Raw genomic sequence first — 8,203 nt, forward strand, 5'->3', positions numbered from 1 at the left:
TGCGTGCTACTTTTTCAGTCAAACACCGAAGAAAACATCAGCCCTCCAGATGTTTTGGGACTACAGCTCCCATCATCCCTAGCTAACAGGACCAGTGGCCAGGGATGATGGGAATTGTAGTCCCAAAACATCTGGAGGGCTGAGTTTGCCTATGCCTGCTTTTGAGAGTATGCTTAGTGAAAAATATGGGTTTGCACTTTGTCATGTGTGAAACAGCCCCAAGGATGTACCTTAAGATGGAAAGAGCCTTAGGAGGAATCAGCTCATTCATGCTTCAAGAACACATCTGGAGATGATCACTGGAGGTCAGGACCAAGATTGGCAGTGGGAAAGTGTGTGAAGGAATGTGGATGTCGCTGTTGTCATGCTTGCAAGCAATGCCTTTGTCTCCTCTTCATTTCCCCCCTCTTTTCATGCAGCAGCTACAACGGAACTGGCAGGAAGGACCACATTTTTCAATTATTGTGATTCCTTTTTATAAGGTGCCAAGAGGATGGCTGGCAAGTAGAGTTCCTCCTGACATGGAAGCTCGTATACACACTCAGCGGCATCAAACCAAGGAAATTAACAATAGAATACCGTTCCCTCCACTACTACAACTTGCAGAGAAACTGAACTGTGTCCACCCTGCAGGGCTGTCATGCTGTGCCAAGAGATAGAAGGTTTCTCACTTGGCGGATTTAACTGAGAGCTTCTCCTCAGAGGAATTTCAAAGGAAACTTAAATAATTTTGGCAGTTTCTCTGATGTGGTCCCAGACATCCCTTTTGTTTTGGGGGGAGTGTCACTGCATTTCGCCTAAAGCAAAAATGGAAACCACAAGCGGTGGAACCTTTTCACCAGACAGGACAATAGAAGTGGGGAAACGGTGGCTGTGTACACACTGTGCCTTTAGAGCATATTCAAAGAACCTTTGCCCCTCAAAGAATTATGGGCATTGTAGTTAGTTAAGGGTTGCTGGGAATGGTAACTGTGAGGAGTAAACTACAGTACCCACAATTCTTTGAGGGAAACAACGTGCTTTGAATGTGCTTTAAAGGTATGGTGTGTGAATTGTGGCCACCAGATGATGTTGGACTACAGCTCTGATTTATCCTGAACCCCTGGCTACAGAGGCTGGGCAGTTGGAGTCCAATATACCTGGAGGGCAGCTTTATAGGGCAGATGGGACTTGATGGGCTCTTTGTGACACCTGCTGGGCTGATAGCTGCAGTTCTGCACTTTGGCCATGTGCAGTGATGGCGTTATAGCACAGCAGAAATCAGGCTTGCAGTTTCTCCTGTGTGCAAGCTGCAGTGGGGATATGATGGAAGGATTAAGGGATGGGGGAAGAGTCTGATTGCTGTTGCCCTGCAGCTTGGTTTGAGACCCCCCCCCCCCACTTCAGAGGTACATTTTGATAAGTAGCGAAATTTCCTGTGTGTGCATGTTGCAGTTTCCAAGCATTATTAACTTCTTGTATCTGCCCCTCAGTTTGTATGAGAACAGTTGGTGCTTTCAACAACAACAAAAAAGAACCCTCCCCACCTGACAGAGACGGAGGCACTAATTTCCACATGTCTCCTCCTCAATCGAGATTATCTGCCCCCATCAATAGGAGCCCCTGGGAGAAAGAAATGGCTGTTTAAAAGCAATTCAAAGGAGCCCAAAGTAATTTATGGGAAATTAGGGTTTTGTCGCCGTCGGAGCATGGCAGGTTCCTCCCCTCGCTGTCTCGTTTTCCTGAGACTGGAGCCATAATAGGCAGCTCATGCCTCGCTCTGGAGGTGTCTCGCAAGGTGATATTTTAAACAAATCTCTCCTGGAGTCCGATAAGAAGAATCATTAATCCCTGATGAACAGGGCTGCGATTAAAGGCAGGAGAAAAGGAGAGGGACCAGGTTGGAGGGAGGGGTGGCGAAGGGGAGGAACTGACTCCTTTTGTTCAAGCTCAACGGAGCTAGAAAACAATTTTAATGAAAAATTTAAATAGACACCATCCGTCCGCTGGTCGGCTGCCTGATTTGATTGTGGGTTTTATTGGGTTTGATTAGGGCTTCTGTTGGGGGGGGGGAGGCAGCCTAACATTTCTGCACATCTTCCTAGCTACAACTAGAGCACTCCCATTTACTCTGCTTTGTCAGGTTAAACAATAAACACAGTAATATGTCTTTAAAGCACATTCGAAGCACATTCTTTCTCTCAGAGCATTCTGGACCTTGTAGTTTGTTAAGGGTTGTAACTCTGTGAGGGGTAAAGTACAGTGCCCAGAATTCTTTGAGGGAAAGAATGTGCTTTAAAGGTTTAATGTGTACACAGAACTGTGGTGATCCTATTCACATCTAGAGTAAGGCAAGACTGCCTCTGGATGGCCTTGGACTCCCCCACCCTCTGCCTGACCTACCTCATAGGATTGTTGTGAAAATAGAACAGGGAGTGGAAAACCAGGTATGCTACCTTGTGCTCCTTGGAAGACAGGTGTGTGTGAAGGGGGATTTAAATATAATGTATAAATAAAACAAGCTCCTCAAATTTGGTGGAGACATCACTGATTAGCACACATCTTCATGAGGCTATCTTTGCACTCTCCCCCTTAGAATTTAAGAGGAATTTGCGTTATTAAGAAAACCTGGTGCCACATGCTCACACATACTGACTACAAAATACCGTGGTCTATGAAAAAGGAGAACAAGCAGCCTTTTCTGGAGAGAGTTTATGGATAGGGAACAGAGATGTAGATTCACTGAGCATAAACCAGTGGGAACTTCTGTTCTAGTCTCAGCGAAATGAACAGGAGCTGTGAAAAAAGAATTCTGTTTGCATCATGTTTGGCAAGCAGGAAGTCATCGTTTTGGCCCCTTATTAAAAAGAATCACAATAATTGAGAAGTGTCGTCCCTTAAAGCTACTGCATGAAGCCAGAAATCCCCAGTTTATGAGTTATTTATCAGCATTGCTATTACATTTTTATCCCACCTTTCTTCCAACATGGAGCACAAGGAGGTATTTGTGTGGTTCCCAGGAGCTTCAGCAAGCTGGTGCTGACCTCCCATGGCTTCAGGTTAGGAAGCAGAATGTGGTATTTTCCAAGAAGCTCAAGGATACCTTTGGGTTGTGGGTAACATCATGTGTACTTGGCTTCAAATACCAGCAGTGGGAGTATGCTGGAGCTGGAGTAGGTGGTAACATGTGTACAGCCTGAGTCAGACCATTGCTCCATCTAGTTCTGTCAAGACGTCTCTATCTGGCCCTGTGAGCTCTCTCCAGGCCACACCTACCCTCCACAGGCCACACCCCTCACAGGCCCTGCTTTGCATTACAAGTGTTTTTGCCTAGTGGGAGTATGTCCTTGAACTCTTCCTTGTCCGAATAGAGGACAGAGTAGAAACTAGCTGACTTTTCAAATGTGAAACTTACACTTGTTGCTCCACCCACTTTTTGTTTCTGGCCCCGCCCACCACTTGCATTTGACTTGTGGAGAGTTGCCCAGGAGGGAGTTTGGTCCCCAGGTGGAAAAAGTCCCCCACCAAGAGCTGGCCTGCTCAAGAGGCGGGTGGAATGGCTGCCCAGGAAATAGCAAAGCCCCACTGCCTGACAGGAGACCCCTCTCCTCTGCCCGGGGTTGGGGCAGAGATTCCACAAGGGCTTCTCCTTGAGTCCCCCCACAAAGCCAATTGCTGAGGTGACAGCAGGACATTTCAGCTCAGGTCCCAAAACACCTTGGATTGCCCCTATCCCCCACACCCATGATCTACATGAGTTTTAAAGAGAGGGTCTTTCCCAGCTCTATCTGCCATTGCCAAAGATTGAACCTATGGACCTTCTGCATGCAGTGCATATGTTCTGCTACTGAGCTACCATCCTGACTTTAGAGTTTTGAAACAAATGGAGTCTTTTCTTTAATCAGTCAGCACTCTTTCAGTGATTTTATGGTTTTCAACATACCAGATGCTAAATACCAGCAAGAACCTCTGGAATCTTGCTAGTGCTTTGCACAGAGTGAGGGTGATGCCCAACCTTTGTAACAATGCAATTGCTCAGTATTGTCTACATTGATTGGCAGCAGCTCTCCAGTATTTCAGCCGGGGTGTGTGTGTTCCCAGTCCTTCCTGGAGATGCTGGGGATTGAACCTTGGACGTCTTGTATGCAAAGCAGATGCTCCACCACTGAGCTACAGCCCTTCCCCACTCCACCTGTTGTGCTAAGAATGCCCCCTTAACCTCTGGTTTTCTTCTCTTGCTCCTCCCCTGCTGAAACAGTCTGCTGCTCTTATCAACGTTCTTTTAATTCCCCTCAAAACACCTACAGATGTTTCGCCCACAAAGGGCCTTCTAAATTCACCTTGGATTTCACATTCAGGCAAGCAGAGCTGTGTGAAGACCTCCTGCCAAATTCCATGAAGGTTATCTTTTAAACTTCCTGCAGAGGACCTACAAAGAGGAAGCTGCCTTTTACCAGTCTGGGGTAATTTTCTACTTAGCCTGGAATTGCTTCCTCTGGCTGTCTGTGGTTCTCCAGGGTCTCAGGGTGAGACAGGTCTTTCCCGACACTTGGCTACTATGTAAACTCTTTTTAACCAGAGGTGCCAGAGACTGAACCTAAGTGCATGAGCTCTGCAACTGAGCCATGCTCTCCCTCCGTGTTATGCCAACACAGCACTCTCCCAGTTGGCTTCTGTAGGTCACAACTGGTGATCTCAGAGTTAAAAGGGGCTGCGATGGCAAATGGATTTGCCACCGAGCACTGTGGAGTCAACTGTTGTTTTCTCCTTCCTTCCTGCTCCCGAATGTGCCTGCTTTGCGCCAGGCCCTTTGGCACCCGTTCCCCTCTATTCTGTCCCAGCCAACTGCTCGGCGTTTCAAGGTTGCGTGTGTGTGGATGTGTGTGCCGCTTTGATTTGTGCTTTGTGAATCACACGCGTGCAGCCCAGAGTTGTGACAGAGGCTGCGTTTAATCTCTCACTCTTCACAAAGGGAGCGGGGATAGGAGGCGATTAGTGGGATGAGAGCTTCTTTTTGAAAGTCAGAAGCGCTGCGTCTTGGTGAGAGAATTAATGAAGCCGTTGAATTATGGATGGACTTTGAGAAAGTAAACACATCCAGAGCAGGTTGGGACTGGCAATGTAGCGTAGCTTGGTGTTCCATCGTCTGGACCTCTCTTTCTCTCCGCTGCCTTCATCCTCTTTCATATTAAGCTTCTTGTAGCTTAGCAATGCAGCTTAGAGCACAGGGGAGGGCATGTTTTATTCCAGGAAGATGAGGAAAGGAAAATCCATATAGAAATGATTTGAGGTTACAATTGCATTCACTCTTTTTCAATTCAGCCTACATCTGAAAATCTGAGAGAGAGACTGTGTTGTTGTTGTTTTGTCTGCTTATTCCTAATCAGAACTTCACAAAATGTTCACTGATGCACTTTTAGGGGAGAAAACAGTGCCCCCACCCCAATTTATATATTGTAGAGAGATGGAGGTTGGTTCTTCTGGATCACATACCCTCCAAGTGTCTTGATTTTCCAGGGATGGTCACGGAATTACATAAGCCGTTCTGGTTTCTGATCCCAGAATGTCTCGCTTTTTCTTTTTTCTACACTCCACATCTTGTAGAACAATTAGAAGCGGTGTTTGGGTGTAAAAACGGAGTCCCGATTATCCAGAAAATAAGATACCCACACCAAATGGAGGGAATGTTGAAGCTGGCATACAAAGCCCTTCCTATAATTTCGAAGGAAAAGGTAACCAATCCACTTTAAATTCTTCAGTTGCAAGGCTTCTGCAGCCAGCCATTTTGGGGGGAACAAGGGGAATATTGGTTCCTTTATCTGTAGAAGGTGTTGCACACTATCCTTTCCCTTGCACATTTTTTCTTTACAACAACCCTGTCAGGTAGGTGAGGTAGAGAGGTTGTCATTGGCTCAAGGTGACCGATGTAGATGAGTATACAATGTCTTATGTGTTTGGGAGATCAAATGCGGGAGAAGCTTCCTGATATAGAAAAGAACGTTCCTATTTTCATTGGAAAAATGTTGGGGGGTATGTGATCAGGGCTGTCCAACACACTAGCCAAGGGCCACATGCAGCCCTCAATAACTTTTTGGCAGCCCTCACACTGCCTTTTCAAAGCCAGGTAAACAAAGCGCTTGGCTTTGGGAAGGAGGCATGAGGGCTCCGATATGGTCCCAGAGTCCTCCATTGTCTTCCTCAAAGCCTAGTTAGCACTTTCCCAGCTTTGGGAAGAAGTTGGGAGGGCTCTAGGACCTTGTCAGAGCCTTGTGTCTCTTTCCCAAAACCTGGCACCTCACTTATCTGGCTTGGGAAAGGCAGCATGAGGGCTGGGGGGGGGGGTAACGACCACTCCTTGCTCCTCCGCAACAAGGCAGTGTGTGGCCTGATGGTTCCATGTTGTAGGACTCTTGTGGCTCACTTGGTATGAAAAGTTGGTCAATCCCTCAAGGACCCCCCCCCCATGACTCTGCTTGTAAAAAGAGGTCAAATCAACTGGAGAAGTTTAACCAGGCAGATTTCCTATTTTTATGGAAATTATCTGGGTGGTGGCTCTCCTCAGTGATGACCATGGACTGTTTTGGAAGGGTTTTCTTTGTGCCAACCCTAAGAAATGTACCAATCCGGGTGACTGGAGGGTGTGAGAAGTTATGAATGAGAAGTAGGAGGAGGAGGAGGCTGTAGTGGATCTAGATTCCAGGAACTGGACATTGAGACAGTGGGAACTGCTTTACTGCTAAGTATTGACTTGGGTAGGGAAATGGTCCAGACTAGGTTCTGAATGATGCCTTTTCTTAAGTTATTTTAGTTTGCACTTGTGCCTAACGCTTCAAATGCTTTTATCCCCTCCCCTCTACAATATAATCACAATAACTCTTCAGATGGCTGTTATATACAAACCTTATTATGGCATGGCTTTTCCATTATTATGGAAAAGGCAGATAGAGAGAAGCTGTCTTCTTTGTCTCTTAATGCCAGAACTTGGGGCCATTCCATGAAGCTGAATATTGGAAGATTCAGGGCAAACAAAGCGAGGCACTTGTAGTTGAAATGTGGAATCAGCTACCATGGGTTGCAATCATGGCCACCAACTTGGACAGGGAGATTAGACAAATGCGTAGAGGCTACAGACCATCCATGGCTACTCCCCAGGATGGCTATGTTTCCCTACCACTGTCAGAGGCAATATGCCTCTGAATCCCAGTTGCTGAGAACAACAAGTGGGGAGAGAGCTATGGTACTTTTGTCCCACTTGTGGGTTTCTCAGAGGTGCATCTGGTTGGCCACTGTGACAAAAGGATGCTTGACTAGATAAGTCTCATCCAGCAGCAAGGCTCTTCTTATGCAACGTTTAGTAGAACCGAATTTTGTTTTGTTTTGAGTCTGCCTAAAGCCTTATTGTTCACCCCACACCTAATTGCTTTCCCGCACTATCCAGTACAGAGAAGTGGTTGGTCCAGCCAAGATTAAAGTTCTGCTGGGAGTGGAGACAGTGAGGGAATAAGGATGCTCACTTGATGGCTGCGGTGAGGATTGAGAGGGGGGAGCTGGCTCAGCAGGCTTGCATGCCTCCCGTCCTCCCTTGGTGCAGGCTTCAGCCCCTGCTGTGGCTGCAGGCAGCTCATCCGAGCATCTCAGCTTTCAGGAATGTGAACTGAATGGGTGATGTGAACGCCGTCACTTTCAATGACTACCTCACAGGCCTGTTTTGAAGATGTGTGACATAACCGTAAGCCATTTGTGCACTGAAAAGCGTGATAGAATTACTTAATGTCTGCCCTTCTGACCCCAATAAACCACCGCTGAGGTGCTGATTTAAAACGAATGGCACAATATATCTTAACTTAAATATATCCAGCTCCATTTTCAGTTTCTTGGGCCTTTCATCGCTATCCATTTTCATTGTTGTGTTTGGCGTGAAAGGGGGATGCCATTTCCCCCCCAGGAAATGCAGGACGCTGCCTTACATTAAGTCAGACAATTGGTCCATCCACCTCAGCATTTTCCACACTGACTGGCAACAATACTCCTCCAGGGGTCTTTCTCAGTTCCATTTGGAAATGCCTGGGACCTTCTGCATGCAAAGCAGATGCTCTAAGCAGATGCATGCAAAGCAGATGAACTAAGGCATTTTCCTGAAGCCATTGAGCCTTGTAGCCTGTTACTGGTGGCAGCTGATGATGCTGGAAGGAACTATCAGCGAGTCACATCTCTGGCGCCTGGG

General features: G+C 46.8%; 1 long non-coding RNA gene across 1 annotated transcript; it reads right to left on the bottom strand.

The window, feature by feature from the left end:
* Window positions 1-346: 346 nt before the first annotated feature.
* Window positions 347-2,771, bottom strand: LOC310710715. Its single transcript, XR_014528211.1, has 3 exons — window positions 2,723-2,771; window positions 1,527-1,602; window positions 347-433 (listed from the first exon to the last, which is right to left on the bottom strand). It is a non-coding gene; the product is annotated as an uncharacterized lncRNA (long non-coding RNA).
* Window positions 2,772-8,203: the final 5,432 nt, after the last annotated feature.

This window comes from Podarcis liolepis, assembly GCF_965112155.1.
Source record: "Podarcis liolepis genome assembly, chromosome: 7".
Taxonomy (NCBI): Eukaryota; Metazoa; Chordata; class Lepidosauria; order Squamata; family Lacertidae; genus Podarcis; species Podarcis liolepis.